The following is a 22900-nucleotide window of genomic DNA, read 5'->3' as shown; positions in this document are numbered from 1 at the left end:
AACAGCTCTGAGCTACAAAAATACTCAGAATGGTAAGGACAGCTCCATGTTTCCGAGGGAGATCTGACCAAATCTCTTCTCAGAAATGCAGAGCCCCTCTCTTTCAGGGAAAAAAAGTGGGAAATTGCCACTTTCAGGAGGAAACCAGAGCACCCAGAGGAAACCTACACAGACACAGGGAGAATGTGTAAACTCCACACAGCCAATAGCCAATCGCCCAATGCAGGAATCGAATCCTGTCACTGTGAGGCTGCAGTAGTAACCAGTGAGCCACTGTGCCACCCTGTGATGCAACAGATCAAACCAAATAGTTTTAAACAGAATAGAATTTATTTACAAGATTACTGAATGAAACACTAACAAAAGAGAACAGAATACAGAATAACTTAAACAATCCAAAAACCCAACAGATTATCCCAACATAATAATGCTGTTTCCAATACTTGCAACAATCTGCATAAACACCTCTTGGCACAAAAGGTAACATCAAACACAGGGTCTCACAGGAGAAAGAGAGAGAGAGAGAGAGAGAGAGAGGTGGCAGCATGGAACACCCTCTTCCATGTAGCTCTTTCTTGGATCAGCAGCCTCAAACTGAACTGACTGCTTTCAGTGAATGGCCTGATTCCCAAAACCCAAAGCAAACCAGAGAAAAACTGAGCTGGGAGAATTGGCTATTCTCATTCCATTATATAGCTGTTTTTCTTAAATCTGAAGGCTTTTTGCCTGAGGCAGTGTCAAATTGGCCTTAAGATGCATCAAAACCCAGGCCTTTCGGAACTTGTGTATTTTAAGCTCTCTGAAAAAGAAAGCAAAGACAACATAACCTTGTTAAAGGAGCACCATAATCACACAGATTTCAGTTGCTCTCTTCTAACTACTTTTTTAGTTATCCTCTGCTAGTTTTAAAGTCTCCCCACTAATTTTCACTACACTGCCTGTTTTATCTTTTGCATTTATGCTGTCCCTAACTTCCCTTGTTAGCAATGCATGCTTCATCTTCCTCTCCTTCCTTGGGGACAATTTCTGCAGTGCCTCCCTAATTACCCCCAGAATTCCTGCCATTGATGTTCTTCCATCTTCCCTGCTAGGTTTGCCTTCCAAGCAACTCTGGCCGGCTCCTCCTTCATGTCTTTGCAGTTACCTTAACTCAGTGTAATATTGTTGTATCTAATTCAAGCTTCTCCCTCAAACTGTGGGATCAATTATGTGATAATATGGTCCCTGCCCCCGCGGGGTTCTTTTACCTTAAGCTCCATATTCAAGTCTGCCACATTACACAGCACCAAATCCAGAACTTCCCGTTACTTAGTGGGCTTTACCAGTAGCTGCTCCAAAAAAGCCATCTTGCAGGCATTCCACGATTTCTATTTCCTGGGATCAGCTACCTACCTAATTTTCCCATCCAACATGCTTATTGAAGTCCCCCATGATTATTGTAATAGTGCCTTCCTTACATGCCTTTTCTGTTTTCTGATTTATTTTCTGCCCCACATCCTGACCGCTGCTATGAGGCCTGTATGTAACTCCCATCAGGGTCTTTTTCCCTTTTTGGTTCTACAACTCCTCCACACAGATTCTATACCTTCTGACTCTATATTATTTCACGCTATTGATTTTATTTAATTTCTTGCTATAAAGGCAACTCTGCGCTTCTGCCTGTCCTTGCAATAAAATACTTTCTCTTGGATAGTTAGTACCCTGCCCTGGTCCCATTGCAGCCACGCCTCTGTGAAACCCACAATATCTGTCCAAAATTAGTCTAAAAACTGTTCCTTGGTGTGGGGATACTTTGTCCTTGATTTTGTTTCAGAGGGTAGTAAACCGGGCCGAGCTCCAATCAATCTGGCTTGGTACCGAGATGAAAAGGATTTTGAGAGACCTTTTGTTTATATGTAAACAGATGAGACCTCAAGCCGAAGTGGTCACATTTCAGAATTGATCTGTAGAATGAAAGAGGAGTGGTCAGCTCTCTAGCTGTGCAGTTTAGTTAAGTCGAGAACTGGTTGGGAATTCAACAGTGAGCTGTGTGGATATTCTTTCTTCAGCCCTTCTAACTTCAACTGTAAGTACCTGACCCTTTTTTTATACTTTGTTTTAAAGGGAGTTTGCTTATTGGAACTGTTGTGTATAATTTGAACAGCATACTTAAACGTAGTTTGGATGGACTGAGTTCTGTAGGGGTTCTATATTCTGTTCTTTGTGTTCCATTGTGTAATTTTGTGAATAAATTTTTTGTCTGTTTTAAACCTGGTAGTCAATCTTGCTAGCTTATTCCAGGAAATTTTCACTGGACACTTAGCGAAACAAGTTGCAAAGTTATGGGTTTGGGCTCCCTGCTTAAGAATGTTTTGAGTGGTCTGGCCTCATCCATAACAGATTGGGGACTCTGTGGGATTTTAAGCAGCAAGTCGTAGGTATTAGTATCTTTATTTCATGTGTTGGTTTGGTTGGGTAGACAAAACTTGAGAGAGGAATGGCTCTTTCAGTTGCCAAACATTTTCTGGATGTGGATGCGATGACTTTGGAAGTTTTGCAAAAAATGAATATGACCAAGTTGCAGGAATTAGCGGAGAAGCTGGAATTGGAACTGTCTGCTTCTGTGAGGAAAGGAGAGATAATAACAGCAGTAGCTCAGCATTTAAACTTGCTGGAGAAACCATCAGAATCTATAGAGATGGCAAGAATTCAATTGCAAATGAAGCAGCTTGACTTAGAGGCAAGAGATAAGGAAAGGACAGCAGAAATGAAACAGTTTGAGTTATGATTAAAAGCAGAAGAGAGGGAAAAAGAGAGAGCAGGGAAAGAAAAAGAGACAGTTTGTGAAATTCAAAAACTCACACTTAAAAAGGAAAGTCAGCTTAAAAGGCTGGAGATAAAGGCTGAGGGTAGGCTTAGTGAGGAAGAGAGTGAGGATGAGCAAGTCCCTGGTAGTCAGAAGCCAGTGAAAAACTGTTTAAGTGTGTTCAAGCATTACCTAAATTTGATGACAAGGATGTGGAAGCATTTTTCCTCTCATTTGAAAAGGTGGCTAAACAAATGCAGTGGCCAGTAGCAATGTAGGTTTGTTGATCCAAATGAAACTTGTAGGTAATGCTAGTGAGGTATTCACATCCCTATCAGAGGAGGTATCTGGGGTGTATGAGGAGGTGAAAAAAACCATTTTAAGTGCATATGAGCTTGTACCAGAAGCCTATAGACAATATTTCAGGAACTTAAGGAGGGACGTTGGTCAAACCTATATTAAGTTTGAAAGGACCAAACAGAGTAATTTCGATCGATGGGTAAGAGCTTTAAAAATCAAGCAAACCTATGATGCCCTTAGTGAGGCAATTAGTTTGGAGGAATTCAAAAAATCACTGTTTGAAGTAGTGCGAACTCATGTGGAAGAGCAGAGAGTTAAAACAGCAAGGTTAGCAGCTGAAATGGCTGATAATTATGAGCTGGTCCATAAAACTCGGTTTGGCTTCCAGAATCAATTTCAGTCCATGAGGGATAGAAACTGGGGCAAAGAGAAATCCTCACGTGGAAAGGGAAAGGTAGATCTCAGTGAAAATCATAAGGACAATTGCCACAGGGTAAAAGGGAAACCCTTGAGGGGGATAAAGAAGTTAAAAATCTCCAGTATTTTCATTGTAATAAAGTGGGCCACATGAAATCACAATGTTGGTGGGCTAGGGGAAAGCCAGATGTAGGAAAACCAGACAAGCCTGGAAGTTTTTTTGGGCTAGTAACAAAAAGCACAAGGAAAGTTAGACAACTGCCTCAGAGTGTACAAGATGATCAGAGGTTGATTACGGAGGAAGTGCTGGTTCTGCTTAAAAAATATACATGCAAGGGTAAAGTTTATTCACATAGGCCAGGAGTAGCAGGTAAAGAGGTTACAATATTAAGGAACACAGGATCCTCTCAGGCAGTAATGCTGAAGGATGAGGAGCTATGTACCCCTGAGGGACTATTACAAGGAAAGGTACTGGCAACAGGAATTCATAGTGAAACAAAAAGTGCTCAATTAAGTGTGGCGAGAGAGTCCAGAGAAGAGTGGAGAATTTGTGGTAGGAGTACTAGACAAACTCTCAGGTCTAGGAATACAATTTGTCCTGGCAAATGATATAGCTAATTCACTGGTAGGCATGCTGCCTACTCTAGTTGAAAAGCCAGTGGAGACGCAGGCAACGAAAGAAATGGAGAATGTTTATCCAGGAATTTTCCCTGATTGTGTGATGACAAGATCACAGAGGCACAAGCTGATGCAGGAGGGATCAAAAGGCACAAATAAGGAAGCTGACATTGTGTTATCTGAGACTTTTGGACTACCAAAAGAGATCCAGTCAGGTCAAGGATCAAATTTCACATCCAAACTATTCAAGGAGGTTATGGATAACTTGGGAATAAACCAAGTGCAAGAGAGATGACATCAAACACTAAAGACCATGTTGAGGGCTTATGGTCAGAATTATCCAGATGATTGGGATAAGGGAGTTCCGTAAGAAGTTTCTGTGATCAGAGATGCATCGAATGAATTGACCAAATGCAGTTCATTTGAATTAGTTTTTGGGCATGAAGTAAGATGACCATTAAAACTGATTAAGAAGAAATTAATAAGTCAGAATTCAGAGACCACCCATTTAGACTATGTGTCAAATTTTAGAGAACAATTAAATAGAGCTGGAGAATTGGCTAGACAGCATTTAAAAGTCTCACAGCATAAAATGAAACAGAAAGTGGATAAGAAATCACAAATTTGCAATTTTGCAATTGGGGTAAATATTGGTATTACTTCCAGTAACAGGTGAGCCTTTAAAAGCCAGGTTTAGTAGAACTTATCAAATCAAGAGGAATTTGAGTGAGGTGAACTACTTGATAAGGACTCCAGACAGGAAGAAATCTCACAGAGTGTCATGCGAATATGCTCAAATTTCCACTGTACACTTACTGAAACAAATTGCAAAGTTATGGGTTTGGGTTGCATGCTTAAGAATGTTTTGAATGGTCTGGCCTAGTCCACAACATTTCGTACCCACCAATTTCAATCTGTGCTGCAATCTGATTTACCTTTTTTTCACACTATGCATGTTTAAATACAAAACCCTCAGTCCTGTGTTTACTGTCCCCTTGTCATAGTTATCCTATTAACCACTGTGTCTGAAGTTAGATTCCTCATCCTTTCCCTACTCTCTGTCCTGTTAGTTGTACTGGAATCTTTAATCACCTCTGTTGAGCCCTGCCTCCTTTAACTATTTTAAAGTCCTTGTGAAACTTTCCAAACATAGACTGGGACTGCTATAGTGTTAAGGGTTTAGATGGAGAGGAATTTGTCAAGTGTGTACACGAAATCTTTTTCTGATTCAATATGTGATGTACCTACAAGAGAAGATGCAAAACTTAACCAAATCTTGAGAAATAAAGCAGGGCAAGTGACTGAGGTGTCAGTGGGGGAGCACTTTGGGGCCAATGGCCATAATTCTATTAGTTTTAAAATAATGATGGAAAAGGATAGACCAGATCTAAAAGTTGAAGTTCTAAATTGGAGAAAGGCAGTATTAGACAAGAACTTTCAAAAGCTGATTGGAGGCAGATGTTCGCAGGTAAAGGGACAGCTGGAAAATGGGAAGCCTTCAGAAATGACAGTATATTCCTGTGAGGGTGAAAGGAAAGGCTGGTAGGTATAGAGAATGCTGGATGACTAAAGAAATTGAGGGTTTGGTTAAGAAAAAGAAGCAAGCATATGTCAGGTATAGACAGGATAGATCGAGTGAATCCTTAGAAGAGTACAAAGGCAGTGGGAATATACTTAAGAGGGAAATCAGGAGGGCAAAAAGGGGACATGAGATAGCTTTGGCAAATAGAGTTAAGGAGAATTCAAAGGGTTTTTACAAACACATCAAGGACAAAAGGGTAACTAGGGAGAGAATAGGTCCCCTCAAAGATCAGCAAGGCAGCCATTTGTGTGGAGCCACAGGAGATGGGAGAGATACTAAACTAGTATTTTGCATCAGTGTTTACTGTGGAAAAGGACATGGAAGATACAGAATGGAGGGAAAGATGTTAAATTTTTTTTAACATCTTAAAAAATGTCCACATACAAAGGAGGATGTGCTGGATGCCTTGAAAGGCATAAAAGTGGATAGGTCCCCAGGACCCAATCAGGTGTACCCTAGAACTCTGTGAGAAGCTAGGGAAATGATTGCTGGGCTTCTTGTTGAGATATTTGTATCATCGATAGTCACAGGGGAGGTGCCGGAAGACTAGAGGTTGGCTAATGTGGTGCCACTGTTTAAGAAAGTTGCTAAGGACAAGCCAGTGAGACCTGACGTCTGTGGTGGGCAAGATTGTGAAGGGAATCCTGAGGAAACTTGATTATCTGAATACCAATTATCTGAAAATCGGATTATCCGAAGGAGATCTCAAGGTCCCAACGCTGATTGCATCTTTTGTTTACAGTGATTAAAAGTGCTGCTGAGAACAGTCCTGGACTGATGGGAGTGCAGGCATCATCTGTAAATGACTGACCTCCCATACCGTCTCTTTCTTTCACCCCCACTTTCCTGCGGGGGTGGGTGGGCAGCAGTTATCGGGGCGGATGGTGGCGGAGTTGGGGGTGTTCGAGGCAGACAGGGGGCAGGTGGGGGGGTGGTGTTGGACGGGGTTTGGGGTTGGGCAGGGGTGTTGTTGGACAGGGTGGGGGGAGGACGGGGTTGGGTTGGACAGGGTGGGGGCAGCTTTGGATGGGGCTTGGGTTCGGGTGGAGAGGTAGTGGTGGACGGGGTTTGGGGTTGGGCGGGGGCGGTGTTGGACAGGGTTGGGGTGGATGGGGCTGCATTAGACAGGGTGTAGGTGGTGTTGGATGGGGTTTGGGGTGGATGGGGCTGGGTTGGATAGGGTGGGGTGGTGTTGGACAGGGTTGGGGTGGATGGGGCTGGGTTGGATAGGGTGGGGGTGGTGTTGGATGGGGGTTGGGGTTGGGGTTGGGTGGGGGCAGTGTTGGATGGGGTTTGGGGTTGGGCGGGGTGGTGTTGGATGGGGTTGGGGCAGATGGGGTTGGGTTGGACAGGGTTGGGGAGTTGTTAGATGGGGATTGGGTTTGGGTGGAGAGGTAGTGTTGGAAGGAGTTTGGGGTTGGGCAGGGTGGTGTTAGATAGGGTTGGGGCGGATGGGGCTGGGTTGGACGGGATTGGGGATGGATGGGGCGGTGTTGGATGGGGTTGGGGGTGGATGGTGCTGGGTTGGACAGGGTGGGGGCGGTGTTGGATGGTGTTTGGGTTCGGGCGGAGACGTACTGTTGGAAGGGGTGTGAGGTTGGGCAGGGGGGCGGTGTTAGATGGAGTTGGGGCTGGGTTGGATAGGGTGGGGACAGTGTTGGAAGGGGGTTTGGGTGGGGTGGGGGCAGTGTTGGATGGGGTTGGGTTGGACAGGGTGGGGGCAGTTTTGGATGGGGTTTAGGTTAGGGCGGAGAGGTAGTGTTGGACGAGGTTTGGGGTTGGGCAGGGACAGTTTTGGATGGGGTTTGGGGTTGGGCAGGGGCGGTGTTGAGTGGGGTTTGGGGTTGGGCCGGGTGGTATTGGACGAGGTTTAGGGTTGAGTGGGGGCGCTGTTGGACAGAGTTTGAGGTTGGGCAGGCAGTGTTGGATGGGGGTTGGGGTTGGGCGGGGCAGTGTTGGACGGGGTTTGGGGTTGGGTGGGGGCGGTGTTGGACGGGGTTGGGGGCGGATGGGGCTGGGTTGGACAGGGTGGGGGCGGTGTTGGACGGGGTTTGGGGTTGGGTGTGGTGGTGTTGAATGTGGTTTGGGGTTGGGCGGGGGCGCTATTGGACGGGGTTTGGGGTTGGGTGGGGACGCTGTTGGACAGGGTTTGGGGTTGGGTGGGGGTGCTGTTGGACGGGGTTTGGGGTTGGGTGGGGAAGCTGTTGGACGGGGTTTGGGGTTGGGCGGGGGTGCTGTTAGATGGGGTTTGGGGTTGGGCGGGGGTGCTGTTGGACGGGGTTTGGGGTTGGGTGGGGAAGTTGTTGGACAGGGTTTGGGGTTGGGCGGGGGTGCTGTTGGATGGGGTTTGAGGTTGGGTGGGGGTGCTATTGGATGGGGTTTGGGGTTGGGCAGAGGCACTGTTGGACGGGGTTTGGGGTTGGGTGGGGGCGGTGTTGGACGGGGTTGGGGGCGAATGGGGCTGGGTTGGACAGGGTGAGGGCAGTGTTGGACGGGATTTGGGGTTGGGTGGGGGTGGTGTTGGACGGGGTTGGGGGCGGATGGGGTTGGGTTGGACGGGGGGGCGGTGTTGGATGGGGTTTGGGTTCGGGTGGAGAGGTAGTGTTGGACGGGGTTTGAGGTTGGGTGGGGATGGTGTTGGACAAGATTGGGGGAGGATGGGGCTGGGTTGGACAGGGTGGGGGCGGTGTTGGATGGTGTTTGGGGTTGGGCGGGGGTGGTGTTGGACGGTGTTGGGGGCCGATGGTGCTGGGTGGGACAGGGTGGGGGCAGTGTTGGATGGGGTTTGGGATTGGGGGCGGATGGGGTTGGGTTGGGTAGGGTGGTGGCGGCGTTGGACGGGGTTTGGGGTTGGGCGGGGGGCGGTGTTGGATGGGGCTTGGGGTTGGGTGGGGCAGGCGGTGTTGGACGGGGTTGAAGGGTGAGTTGGAGCAGGGTTGGATGGGGTTTGAGGGGGTGTGTGGTGGATGGTGTTCAGGCTGGGAAAGGGCTCGCGTGTACTGTGCTGCTGCTAGTCTCCCGAACGGGGATCAGACTTAATAGAAAACTCCGAAAGGAAAGGCATTGAATCGATTAATCAAATAATCAATCATCCGAATAAAATAGTGCCTGCCCATCTTATTCGGATAATCCTTTGTATTTGGAAAGGCAAGGACTGATTGAGGATAGTCAACATAGTTTTGTGCATGGGAAACTTGATATAGTTTTTTGAAGAAGTAACAAAGAGGATTGATGAGGGCAGAACGGTAGATGTTATCTCTGTAGACTTCAGTAAGGCGTTCGACAAGGTTCCCAATGGGAGACGGTTAGCAAGGTTAGATCTCATAGAATACAGGGAGAACTAGCCATTTGGATACAGAACTGGTTCAAAGGTAGAAGACAGAGGGTGGTGGTAGAGGGTTGTTTTTCAGACTGGAAGCCTGTGACCAGTGGAGTACCACAAGGATCGGTGCTGGGTCCACTACTTTTTGTCATTTATATAAATGATTTGGATGTGAGCTTAAGAGGTATATTTAATAAGTTTGCAGATGACACCAAAATTGGCGGTGCTTTGGACAGCGAAGAAGTAACCTCGAATTACAACAGAATCTTGATCAGATAGGCCAATGGGCTGAGGAGTGACAGATGGAGTTTAGATAAATGTGAGGTGCTGCATTTTGGGAAAGCAAATCTTAGCAGGACTTATACACTTAACGGTTAGGTCCTAGGGAGTGTTGCTGAACAAAGAGACCTTGGAGTGCAGGTTCATAGTTCCTTGAAAGTTGATTAGATTAGATTAGATTACTTACAGTGTGGAAACAGGCCCTTTGCCCAACAAGTCCACACCGACCCGCTGAAGTGCAATCCACCCACTCCCATACATTTACCCCTTTGCCTAACACTACAGGCAATTTAGCATGGTCAATTCACCTAACCTGCACATTTTTGGACTGTGGGAGGAAACCGGAGCACCCGGAGGAAACCCACACAGACACGGGGAGAATGTGCAATCTCCACACAGTCAGTCACCTGAGGCGGGAATTGAACCCAGGTAGCTAGGATAGTGAAGAAGGCATTTGGTATGCTTTCTTTTATTAGTCAGAGTATTGAATACAGCAGTTGGGAGGTCAAATTGTGGCTGTATGGACATTGGTCAGGCCACATTTGGAATTCTGTGTGCAATTCTGATCTCATTTGGAATTCTGTGTACAAAGGGATCTGGGAGTGCTAGTCAAGGATTCTCTAAAGGTAAACATGCAGGTTGAGTCCGTGATTAAGAAAGCAAATGCAATGTTGTCACTTATCTCAAGAGAGTTGGAATGTAAAAGCACTGTTGTGCTACTGAGACTTTATAAAGCTCTGGTTAGACCTCATTTGGAGTACTGTGTCCAGTTTTGGTCCCCACACCTCAGGAAGGACATACTGGCACTGAAGCGTGTCCAGCGGAGATTCACACAGATGACCCCTGGAATGGTAGGTCTAACATACGAGGAACGGCTGAGGATCCTGGGATTGTATTAATTGGAATTTAGAAGATTAAGGGGAGATCTAATAGAAACTTACAAGATAATACATGGCTTGGAAAGGGTGGACGCTAGGAAATTGTTTCTGTTAGGCGTGGAGACTAGGATCCGTGGACACAGTCTTAGAATTAGAGGGGGTAAATTTAGAACAGAAATGCAGAGACATTTGTTCAGCCAGAGAATGGTGGGCCTGTGGAATTCATTGCCGCAGAGTACAGGGGAGGCCGAGACGCTAAATGTCTTCAAGGCAGAGATTGATAGATTTTTGATGTCTCGAGGAATTAAGGGCTACTGGGAGAATGCGGGTAAGTGGAGTTGAAATGCCCATTAGCTATGATTGAATGGTGGAGTGGACTCGATCGGCCGAATGGCCTTACTTCCTCTCCTATGTCTTATGGTCTTATGGTCTCCTTCCTATCAGAAGGATGTTGTGAAACTTGAAAAGGTTCAGAAAAGATTTACAAAGATGTTGCCAGGGTTGGAGGATTTGAGCTATAGGGAGAGGCTGAACAGGGTGGGGCTGTTTTCCCTGGAGTGTTGGAGCCTGAGGAGTGACCTTCTAGAGGTTTATAAAATCATGATTTGCATGGATAGGATAAATAGTCAAGGTCTTTTCCCTGAGGTGGGGGTGTCCAGAACTAGAGGGTATAGGTTTAGGGTGAGAGGGAAAAGATATAAAAGAGAACCAAGGGGCAATGTTTTCATACAGAGGGTGGTGCATGCGTGGAATGGGCTGCCAGAGGAAGTGGTGGAGGCTGGTACAATTGCAACATTTAAAAGGCATCTGGATGGGTATATGAATAGGAAGGGTTTGGAGGGATATGGGCTGGGTGCTGGCAGATGGGACTAGATTGAGTTAGGATATTTGGTTGGCATGAATGACTTGGACCGAAGGGTCTGTTTCCATGCTATACATCTCTCTGACTCTAAGACTTCAATTTGTGCCATCAATTCAACAACCTTACTTCAAATGCTTTGTGCATTAAGATGCAAAGAAAGCCTTTGAGTTTGTTCCATTATCCAATTTCCCTACACTTGTATGGTTCCTTTGTACATTACGACTTTCATACTTTTTGACCCTTCCTTTTATTTTCTGGTAACAATCAGTCCCATCACTAACCAGCAATCCTACCTTCCTACCCTCCCCTTCACCTTGATTTTCTAATTTTCCACCCCCAACCTCACTATTTATCATTGTTTCATTGTTATTTGATTCTTCCACTTTCTTTTCCATCTGTCCTGGCATCCTGTGGATGCAGGATGGTTCTTCTCATTTTCAGTTGCTGCACCAAGACCTCCAGTGTAACATCAGAAAGCCTAGATGCTCACTCACTCTCACAATCAGCCATTCTGCCTTGTTACACAGAACTATTTCAAATGAGCATCAGCACCTTCTACAGTTACAAAGTACCTTCACTTTCAGAGTTACAGACTAGCTTTAAGCAGTGCAAGCACAGATCGATGTTGGATCTCTTGCTAATGCTCACAACCAATCAACATCAAAGCGGAAGGGATTGATCACACGTTGAATGCCCACATCTATTTTCAGGGAATATCCAATTTAACTTGCACAACTTTTTTTCTGATAAACATTCAGCTGGAAAAATGTCTTTGCCATAACATCTGTCCTCCTTGGGATTACCACTTCCAAGGATACATCTGCACAAAATAATTGATAGTCCATTTGTTGGAGTGACTTTGAGCCTCTGATTTTCTGAGGCTGAATGACTGAATGATTTACAGATGAGTTAAGATAAAAGTTTGGGCTGTTATTTTTATTAAAGCTGAAGTCCAAATGATTGCACATGGTAATAGCTTGAAATATTTGAATTTCTTTTTATCCAGGTTTAAAACAAAACTCAGAAAGATAGGTGTTGTAGTAGATCCTTCAGAATGTGACAACCTAAGCTTGCTGATCCCTGTCAGCTTGAAAACTGAAGCAATGAATTTTCCAAGACCTTATACTGTCAGTGTGACCCATAGTATATTTGTAATTATTATTAATAATAGTGATTTCATGTTTGTGAACTCTGAATCATAGTTATTATTGCAGGTTTAATTTCTATGCAAGCTAATTACCTTGTGGAATACTTTGCACATTTATAGGTTAGAATATCCATTCCATAAAAATGACAAAACATTGACACTGAGCAGCAACAGAAAATCTATTCTTTCAGTACCAGTTCAATTCTCCTCCCAGACCACCAGCTCTCACTGAAATAGTCTCTTTGCAGCTGTGGAACCCTACTTTGCATGAATTAAACCCTAACCCCATTACAAATATTGCATACTTGCACTTGTAATAGCATTTGGCTCTGTTCCATTTGCTGCTGAAATGTTTTTTTTTAACTGCTGGACTTCTATTTGGCCACCCGTCTTTCATTCTCCAATAGTTTCAATTTACTCAATCTCTGCCCTTATTCTAACATGAACCAGGAATCACTTATTAATTAATCATGAGCTCACTGACTTACATTAGCTTCAAATTTACCTTCATGTTTTAAATTCTCTTCCTTGTTTTCAAATCCATCGCCGCATCACTGCTCCCATTCTCTTCAATCTCATTCAGCCTGACACCTGGCTCTCTAAGAACATAGGCTTCTTCTTACTCTTGTCTCTTATATGTTTGATCAAATGCCACACAGCAGATTTGTGAACAAATTTAAGGATAATGGAATAAAAGAAAGGCAAAGTACTTAACTAAGCAGTTGGAAGCAAAGTGTTGTTTGGGGTGTGTGCTTCATGGTAAAGGTCACCTGACTATGGCAGACAGGACAGGCCTTTGTACATGATTGCACTTTAATCAAAACATTAGTCATTCTCTTATTCAAACTGCTAGTGGCTGCACCCAACGGCAACTGGATTCTAAATGCTGGGATATTTACTCAAATCTCCACATATCTAACTCTTGCTACTTCTTTATAAGATTTTTTATTTAAATCAAGTTTTTGGTAATTCCATCTAATATCACCTTATTTTGCTCGGTGTGAATTTTCATCTAATTCTGCCACCATGATGCAACTTGAGATATTCTCCTAACTTTACCATCAAACATAAGACTTGTGACTATGTTGGTGAGGTCCTGCTAAAGGGAAGAATATTTGTCAATTACAGAAGGCTCAGAAAAGTTTTACCAGGATGTTGCAGGGACTGGAATGTTTGGATTATATGGATAGACTGGGACATCTTTCACTGGAGGGTAGGAGGTTGAGGGGTGACCTTATAGAAAATTGTGAGGGGTAGAGATTAGGTGAATAGCAAAGGTCTTTGCCCTTGGGTGGGGGAGTTCAAAACAAGGGAGCATATGTTTAAGGTGAGAGGAGAAAGATTTAAAAGGGACCTGAGGTCTAACCTTTTCACGTAGTGGGTGGTTTGTATGTGGAATAAGTAGAGAGCACAGAGTATCTCTTTTATTTGTCATTTCTAAAATATACAACTGATACAGTAAAAACGAGACAGCGTTCCTCCGGGACTGAGGGTGCCACATGGACAGCACAAGCTACATAATCATACACTGCATAAAGTGCATAAGAAGTGCAAAACATGCAAGTTACAGTGTAAACGAAGAATTATAAATAATAAACATTTTTCTAGCAGCAATTCAAAGCCATGTAAAGAATGGGAAAGAGTCTGATCATACTGTATTAAGCAGCCTGTTGGCTTAAGGGAAGAAACTTTTGCACAGTCTGGCTGTCAGAGACTGAATGCTCCGGTATCTTCTACCAGATAGCAGGAAGGAGGAGAGTTTGAGTGAGGGGGCTGTGTGGGGTCTTCCACGATGCCCTTAGCCTTCTAGATGCAGCATATAAAGTGAATGTCTGTAATGGAGGGAAGAGAGACTCTGATGATCTTCTTAGCTGTCCTGACTATCCGTTGTACGGTCTTACGATCCGAGATGGTGCAATTTCCGAACCAGGCAGTGACGGAGCAGCTCAGCGTACTCTCAATGAGCCCTCTGTAGAATGTGGTGAGGATGGTGGTGGGAGATCGGCTTTCCTCAGCCTGTGCAGAAACTAGAGATGCTGCTGGGCTTTCTTAGCTATGGAACTGGTGTTGAGCGATTAGGTGACATTCTTCGCCAGATGTATGCCAAGAAATTTGGTGCTCTTCACATTCTCCACAGGGGAGTCATCGAAGTCCAGCAGACAGTGGTTGCGCTGTACCCTCCTAAAGTCAACAACCATCTCTTTTCTTTTTGTCTATATTCAGAGACGGTTGTTGGCTCTGCACCAGTCTGTTAGTTGCTGCACCTTCTTTCTGTATGCTGACATGTCATTCTTTCTGATGAGTGTGATGGTATTGGAGATGCTGTTCCCCAAGTGGGCTAACTGAGGTCTCCCAGTCAGGAAGTCCAGCATCCAGTTACAAGGAGAGGTATTTAGACCCAGCTTTCCAATCAGGTGCTGAGGAATGGTAGTGTTAAATGCAGAACTGAAGTCTATGAACAGTAGTCTGACATAGGTGCCCTTCTTCTCCAGGTGGGTGAGGGCCAGATGGAGGGTTGTGGAAATGGCATCATCTGTTGAATGGTTGCATCGATATGCGAACAGCGGGGTGTCCAGTGAAGTGGGCAGCAGGGTCTTAATATGCCTCATCACAAGACTCTCAAAGCACTTCATGAAGATGGGTGTAAGCACAACAAGGCAGTTATAGTTGAGACAGGACGCTGAAGACTTCTTCAGTACGGGGACGACAAAGCGGCCTTGAAGCATGTTGGAACTATGATGCAGCTCAGGGAGGTGTTGAAGATGTCTGTGAGAATATCCACCAGTAGTCAGAGCATCCTCTGAGCAGTCTGCTAGGGATGTTATTTGGTCCAGCAGCCTTCCATCTGTATCGGATGTGATAAGACACAGCACCTCGTCTTTGTGTGTGTGTATGTGTGGGGGAGGATCTTCCTCGCTGCTATGTCATTTTGTGCCTCAAACTGTGCATAAAGTTGTTCAACTCATCTGGAAGGGAGGCATCAACACTACATGCAGGAGATGCTGTTCTGTGATTGGCGAGGGCCTGGATGCCTTCCCACATGCTGCATGTATCGCTGCTGTCCTGAAAGTGCACGCTGTGCCTCTTCGATGTCTTGGGTCAGACTGGCATTGGCTGTTGTTAGGGCTGCCTTGCCATCTGCTATGAAGGTCGAATCACACTTCCTCAGCAGTGTGCAAACCTTTTGCGGTCATCTACGCCTTCTGGTTGGGGTGACAAGTGATGGTCTTGGACATTGTGACGTCATCAATACAATTGCTAGTGAAGCAAATCAGACGCCATGTACTCCTCTATGTTGATGGAATTTCCATCGGTTGCTGCCTCCCTGAATATGTGCCAGTCAGTGCACTCAAAACAGCGTTGAAGAGCAGAAATGGCTCCTGCTGGCCAGGTTTTCACCTACTTCAGAACTGGTTTGATACATCTGAGTGGTCTGTATGCTGGGATTAGCATAACAGATGTGGTCTGAGGTGGGGCTGGGGCTCCATCCTGTGAGCATTGGGGCTGTTTGTGTAAACAAGATCCAGCATATTTTCCTCTATTATCACAAAGACCAAGCACAAACTTGGGACTTGCATGGTTGAAATCTCCAGCAACAATAAACAGTCCATCAGAATTTGTGTTCTGCAGTCCACTAATAGCCCCATACAGCTCAGTGTGGCTCCTTAGCATTGGTACTGGGAGGAATATAGACCTGACTATAAGGACAGCAGTGAATTCCTGTAGCAAATAAAAAGGTCTGCATTTAACAGTCAAAACATCCACCAGTGAGTAGTGACTGGAGATTAGCACAGAGTCTTTGCACCAGTTCATATTGATGTAGAGACACAGACCCCCCACACTGAGCCTTACTGCACAGAGCTACATTTCTGTTCGCGTAAAAGAAGGTGAGGCTATCTAACTGGATGGCAGTGTCTGGAACTGTCCTTAAGCCATGTTTCCATGAAAACAAGGTCACAGTCTCTGAACTCCTGCTGAGAGGTCTGCTGCAGTCAGATGTAGTCTGATTTATTGTCCAGGAAGCAGACATTGGTGAGCAGAATGGACATTACAGCTGGCTGGCTAGGGTTTGTTTTTAGCCTAACACGAACTCCTGCACGCTTATCACGTGTCTGCCTCCTCGCACACTGCTTCTGATGGCTCAACACTTGGCTACTGGCATCAGGCAAGGCCAAGGACAGGAGGCCTGGTCTCCATAGCAAGCCGAGATCATGTAGCTCCAACAGCTCTCCATTCAGGTATGATTTCAGCTGGTTCCTGTACTATAACAGCGTTTGCAGACTGGAAACACCAGGTTACCTGTTTCTCCTGGAATTTTAATAGCTCTTGGTCCAGAGAGGCCACTGCAAGCTGAAGCTGTGCCGCCATTTTGGAAGGAAGTGGTAGATGCAAGTACAGTTATAATGTTTAAAAGATAGCTACATAAATAAGAAAATTTGGAAGGATATGGGTCAAAAACAGGCAAGTGGGACTAGTTTTTAGTTTGGGACATTTGTTTGGCATGGATGAGTTAAACCATGTAGTTTTCATACTGTGTGACTCTATAACTTCACGGCTAATACAGATTGTTGAAAGGATGCAGTCTTTCATTAGTGCACATTTTTTCTGATTGATGGTCCTTGTTCTTCATTGATTTCCCATTTAAAATTATCATGAGGATAGGGTTTGTACACATTTCTTTACCCAGCAGATTGTTGGAAAGTGAAACTCTTTGCCACTGGCAATGGTTGAGGCAACAACTATTGTATGCTTTAAAGGAATATTGGATAAAGAAGTAAAGAGAAACATACAAGGTTGTGGGATGGATTTCAGTCGTTTAGCAAGCAAGAAGCACAGTGAAATATGTAGATTCTCCCTTTTGTAAGAATCTAACTTTATAGTTTTGCTCATAACACACTTGACTAATTTAACAAAATGTTGTTCAGATGTCAAGCAGTTCCTGATGAAGGGCTTATGCTCGAAACGTCGAATTCTCTATTCCTGAGATGCTGCCTGGCCTGCTGTGCTTTGACCAGCAACACATTTGCAGCTGTGATCTCCAGCATCTGCAGACCTCATTTTTTATGTCAAGCAGTTTGGTTGAGCGAGGAGCTAAGTCATTCAGCTTGAGTAATTTTATCAGATATGTATCTGAACAATAATTTTTTCAATTAAACCTTCACTTAAATTCACAAAACTCCAATTTGTGTTTGAGGGATATTTATCATTCTGCATTTTCAGTCTATTGAGTTTGATCTGAAATCTTTGAAAAATTTCCCTATCTGAAATCTCTAAAGATAATGAGACATGACAGATCCCTTCTCTATTCACTGAGGATACGATTAGTTGAACAACATAAGCACTGTCTAAGGAGCCTTTTTTCAGACTAAATGTTAATCCAAGATCCCATCAGCCCTCTCAGGTGGAAGCCTAATATCTGCAACAGTATACAAAGCAGATCTTGGCAGTTCTACTACAAATCTTACTCATTTTTCTTTCCTCTCTGTGAAATATATTTTCAGGTTGCTGTGTGTTTGTGCTTTGGTTATATAATGAGAATTAGAATTAGCATCCCTACAGAATGGAAACAGGCCCTGCAGCCCAACAAGGGCACACAGACCCTCCAAAGAGTAACCCGCCCCCCCACCCCAGATCTATTACCCTAGCCTATTTTTTTAAATCCCTGACTAATGCATCTAACCTACACATCCTTGAATTATCAAAATGTGAAAACAGATCTAAGTTGTACTTAGGAAGTTTACATATTTAAAAAAATTAATGTAACAATGTAAACTTTACTCAATTTGTAAACCTTGACTTCTAGGTTAGAAGGTTGTAAGATTGAGTCCCACTCCGGGACTTGTCATTTAGATTGACAAGAATAGAATATGAGTACTGCATTGTAAGAAGTGGTTCCTGCATCAGAGTCTATAAAAATTTGTTCCACAGGCTCAAGTGGATGTTTAAAACATTTAGCTTTATCTAAAGGAAAACATGAAATTCTTTCATTTCATGAACAATACCTTTCACTCAACGAATGCCACAAAATCAAATGAATTGGCCATTCATCTCAGCATTACAGCAGAATGGTTGCCATCTTCTACGTTCCAAATTTCTTTTGCAACAGTGCAGTATTAATGGATTTGCTAATTCCATGAATAAACATCGAACATTTTGATAATCTGCTCTGGAACTATTTTTCTTAAACATAACTCCAGTTTTCTTCAAAACCTCCTTTTACCTACAAGAGTACAATATTGAATTTTGGATAGCTATTGGCATTGTTGGCTAGCAGAGAGGAAGGTTCTAGTGACAAAATTTTCGATTTTTTTCTGTCAAGATCACAAAATTCAGATACATACAGCACCTGCCGACAGATGTGATCCAGCAGCACATTTCCAGGTCTACGACAGGCAATTTTTCTTGACAACACTGACTCTGAAACACAATGTACTCACCAGGGTACAACTATTGAATGACTTCACTAGATCACCAAATAAACCAGATATACATATCTATAACTCTAATATAATAAAATTGTAACAATTCAGTCAATCAAGCAGCTGGAACATCAGTGCACAATCCATTGATTTAGATAAGACTAACCAATGCAAACAATAATTAATGTTTTAGTCATTAGTGCCAATAATTAATTGAATAATCTACTGCAGATATGTGATTAAAACACTGGTCAATAATCCTGTCAAGGCTGCAACATTTATATTTGAGTTTTACTGATTTTAATTTTTCACTGTAATTGGTTTGGATGTATTGATATTAATGAGCAAATTGACTACTGCAGAAGTACATTCTCAGCATGCTGATGTCCCTGCAACAGAGAGCTGAGCTCATGTTTCAGTGTTAAGACTTGGCAAAGTCTAGCACATCAAGGCCAAATTGTCATGAGTATAATGTATTTTTTATGTTACAATAAAACAGTCATTCGAAATGCAAAGTTCGAAAATGTTTTCATGTCTTGCATCTTTTTTTTATTCTTGCCTCTTCCACCAATGGAAACAATTTTCCCCTCATGACTTCCTGTAGAGTACCAATGAATTTGAATATCTCAATCAAGTACCTTTCCTAACTTTCCTTCTCAAACGACAACAATCCTTGTTCCCAGAACCATATCCATGAGTCTTTTCTGCACTGTCTCTAAAGCTTTCACATCAACACTAAAGTGTGGCACCAAAGATGCATGTAATAATCCAGTTAATGCAAGATCAATTTTTTTTTGAGGCATGCCAGGTATAGATTGAAGTTCATTGATATAACTGATTACCCATGATTAACTTGTATCTGTTCAGTGGAGTAGGCAAACTTGTAAATTTGTGCTGCGTTACTTGTTTGCAGCATGGACGCAGCATTACCAAGGCAGTTCATAGTCTGCATGCATTTGTAAAAGACCTGATATCATGAATGCTAACGTGCTTTGTGACTACAAGAATTGGGGAAGCCCTTTGCAAACTGACTCTGTTTTGAGAAAAACTGAAGCTTTTGTTGACACAATTGAGCAAAAAAACCAAGGCTTTTTTGATAATGCACTGGAAACTAAGCTGGAAGAGATGAAAAGTGGAAGAGATATCCTCCATCTGCAATGGGAGTAAGTAGTCATCAATGCCTAGGTGTTCTGCTAGAATATTAAGACAGCGAAGAAAGAAGCCTAAAGATCTTAATCAAACAAACTCACCCGAATGAGAATATTATGTGAATCCAAAGAAGTGTATTAAAGGAAAAAGAATAACTAGAAAAAGAATAGGGCCCCTCAAGGACCAAAGTGGACATGTATGTGTAGAACTGTAGGAGATGGGCGAGGTCCTCAATGAATATTTCTTCTCTGCGTTTACCATGGAGAAAGATATGAATACTTGGGGAAGTTAGTGGGGATATTTTGGGAACAGTCCATATCACAGTAGAGGAGGTGTTGGATATATTAAAATGTATGAAGGTGAATAAATCACCTGGTCCAGCCAGATATAGCCAAGAACACCGCAAGAGGCTAGAGAAGAAATTGCAGGCACCCTTGCTGATATTTTTGCATCATCGTTAGCCACGGGTGAGCTCCCAGAAGACTGGAAGGTAGCAAATGTTGTGCCATTATTCAAGAATGCTGCAAAGAAAATGTCTGGGAACTATAGACCAGTAAACTTGACATCTGTAGTGGGTAAGTTACTTGAAAAGATTCTGAGGGATAAGACATTGGAAAGACAGGGTTTGATTAATAGTAGTCAGCATGGCTTTGCAAATGAGAGATTATACCTCACAAATAGTTAGAGTTCTTTGAAGTGACCAGAAAGGTTGACAAGGTCAGAGTGGTAGACATGTCTTTATGGACTTCAGTAAGACCTTTGGTAAGGTTCCACATGGTTGTCTACTCTGGAAGTTTGGATTGCATGAATCCAGGGCAAGCTGGCAAAATGGATACAAATTGGCTTGATGGTAGGTGGCAGAGAGTAATAGTGGAAGGATGCTTGTTGGACTGGAGGTCTGTGACTAGTGGAGTGCCTCAGAGATCGGGGCTGGGACTGTTTGTTATCTATATCAATGCTCTGGTTGAAATACACAAGGCATGATTAGTAAGTTTGCTGATGATGCTAAAATAGGTGATATTATGGACAGTGAGGAAGGTTATCAGAAATTGCAGCAGGACCTTGATCAGTTGGGGAAGTGGGCCAAGAAATGGCAGATGGATTTTACTATAGATAACTGTGAGGTTTTGCACTTTGGAAAGTCAAATCAAGGTAGGAGTTTCATGGTGAATGGTAGGGCTTTAAGGAGTGTAGTGGAACAGAGGGATCTTGGTGTTCAGGTTCACAGTTCTCTGAAAGTGGAGTCACAGGTAGACAGAGCGTGAAGAAGGCTTTGAGCACACTGGCTTTCATTAATCAGGGCATTGAGTAAAGAAGTTGGAAAGTTATGTTCCAGATGTACAGGACGTTGGTGAGGCCACACTGGGAGTATTGTTTTCAGTTTTGCTCACCTTGCCACAGGAAGGATGTTATTAAACTGGAAAGAGTGCTGAAGAAATTTACAAGGATGTCTGAGTTATAGGGAAATGTTGGACAAATTAAGACTTTTTTCTTTAGAGTGTGGGAGACTAAGTGTGTGTGGGGGGGGGGGGAACATTTCTGGAAGTGTATAAAATCATGAGAAGCATGGATAGGGTGAATGCACTCTGTCTTTTTCCCAAGGCTGGGGAATTGAGGACAAAAGGACATCAGTTTAAGGTTAGAGAGGAAAGAATAAGAGGGAACCTGAGGAACGACGTTTATACACAGAGGGTGGTACGCATATGGAATGAGCTGCCAGCGGAAGTGGTTGAGGCAGGTGCATTAACAACATTTAAAAGGCATTTGGCCAAGTACATGGATAGGAAAGGTTAAGAAGGATATGAGCCAAGTGCAGAGAAATGGGGTAGTATGGATGGACATTTTGGTCAGCATGGACAATTGGGCCAAAGTTCTGTTTCTGTACTTTAGGACTCTATGATTCTAAATTGTCGTGAGTGATTTAATCTTCAAATGACAAATCCTGAGTCGAAAACTATGCCACTAGAAAAGCACAACAGGTCAGACAGCATCCAAGGAGCAGGAGAGTCGATGTTTTGGGCATAAGCCCTTTATCAGAAATGACAAATCCTGCCCACTACTTCATTAAACACATCTACCATCCAATTCAGCACGTGCCCATCACTGATCTACAAACAACTTTCATCAGGAATCTTTACATATTTACACATTTTAATTATCTAGTCTCTCACACTGGCAGATATTCAAACATATTAACCTAACAAATTGAGAGAGACCCTCATCCGACATTGTATTTCAAGAGAAGATGGCACACAACAATCAGCTGATGAAAATGAAATGGTGGAAGAGATGTGTGCTTGTATGTTTTAATATAGGACCATAGAAATCAGAACTCCGACAATACAGAAACAGACTCTTCAGCCAAACACATCCACAGCAACCCTCTGAAAAGTAACTCTTCCAGACCCACTCCCCTGGCCTATTACTCTACATTTACCCCTGACTAATATACCTAATCTACACTTTCCTGAACACTATGGGCAGTTTAGCAGGGCCAGTTCACCTAACCTGCACATCTTTGGATTGTAGGGGGAAACCCAGACAGACATAGGGAGAATGTGCCATTTCCACACAGGCGGTCACCCAAGGCTGGAATTGAACCTGGGTCCCTGGCACTGTGAGGCAGCAGTGCGAACCACTGAATCACTGTGTTTCTCATCTATGAAGGCAGTAGCAATGACCATAATGGGACAAAACATTTCTGACATCTGTTTAAATGTGGCACTAAAATGATCAGTAATCAGTCTAATAAGTGCTTTTCTTGTTTCACTTCTCACCCTTTCCTTCAATATCTTCAAACTGAGAATCTGCAATGGGTTTAAATTATTTTTGAAGATAGGACTGAGGAGGGATCTGTAACTGGTAGGAAATATTGCACAATTGTTTATGGGAAAAGGCTAGCACAGATGCCAATCACTAAAGTGCACCAGTTTTACTGCTGAAAGCTCAGAAGACCTTGATGAATCCATCTCTAGAAGATGGTTGGCACATTCAAATCCCTATGCACAATGCAATGGAGCATGGGGCAGTCCAACATTATCAACCTGACTCAGAGCTTTGTACACAATTTAGAGCAAAAAGGATGTCACCTCCATTGACACAACAATAGTGTAATATTTGATACATGATGTCACAGCTTCTT

Source organism: Hemiscyllium ocellatum, chromosome 18, assembly GCF_020745735.1.
Source record: "Hemiscyllium ocellatum isolate sHemOce1 chromosome 18, sHemOce1.pat.X.cur, whole genome shotgun sequence".
Classification (NCBI taxonomy): Eukaryota; Metazoa; Chordata; class Chondrichthyes; order Orectolobiformes; family Hemiscylliidae; genus Hemiscyllium; species Hemiscyllium ocellatum.
This window is presented reverse-complemented; position numbering follows the sequence as displayed.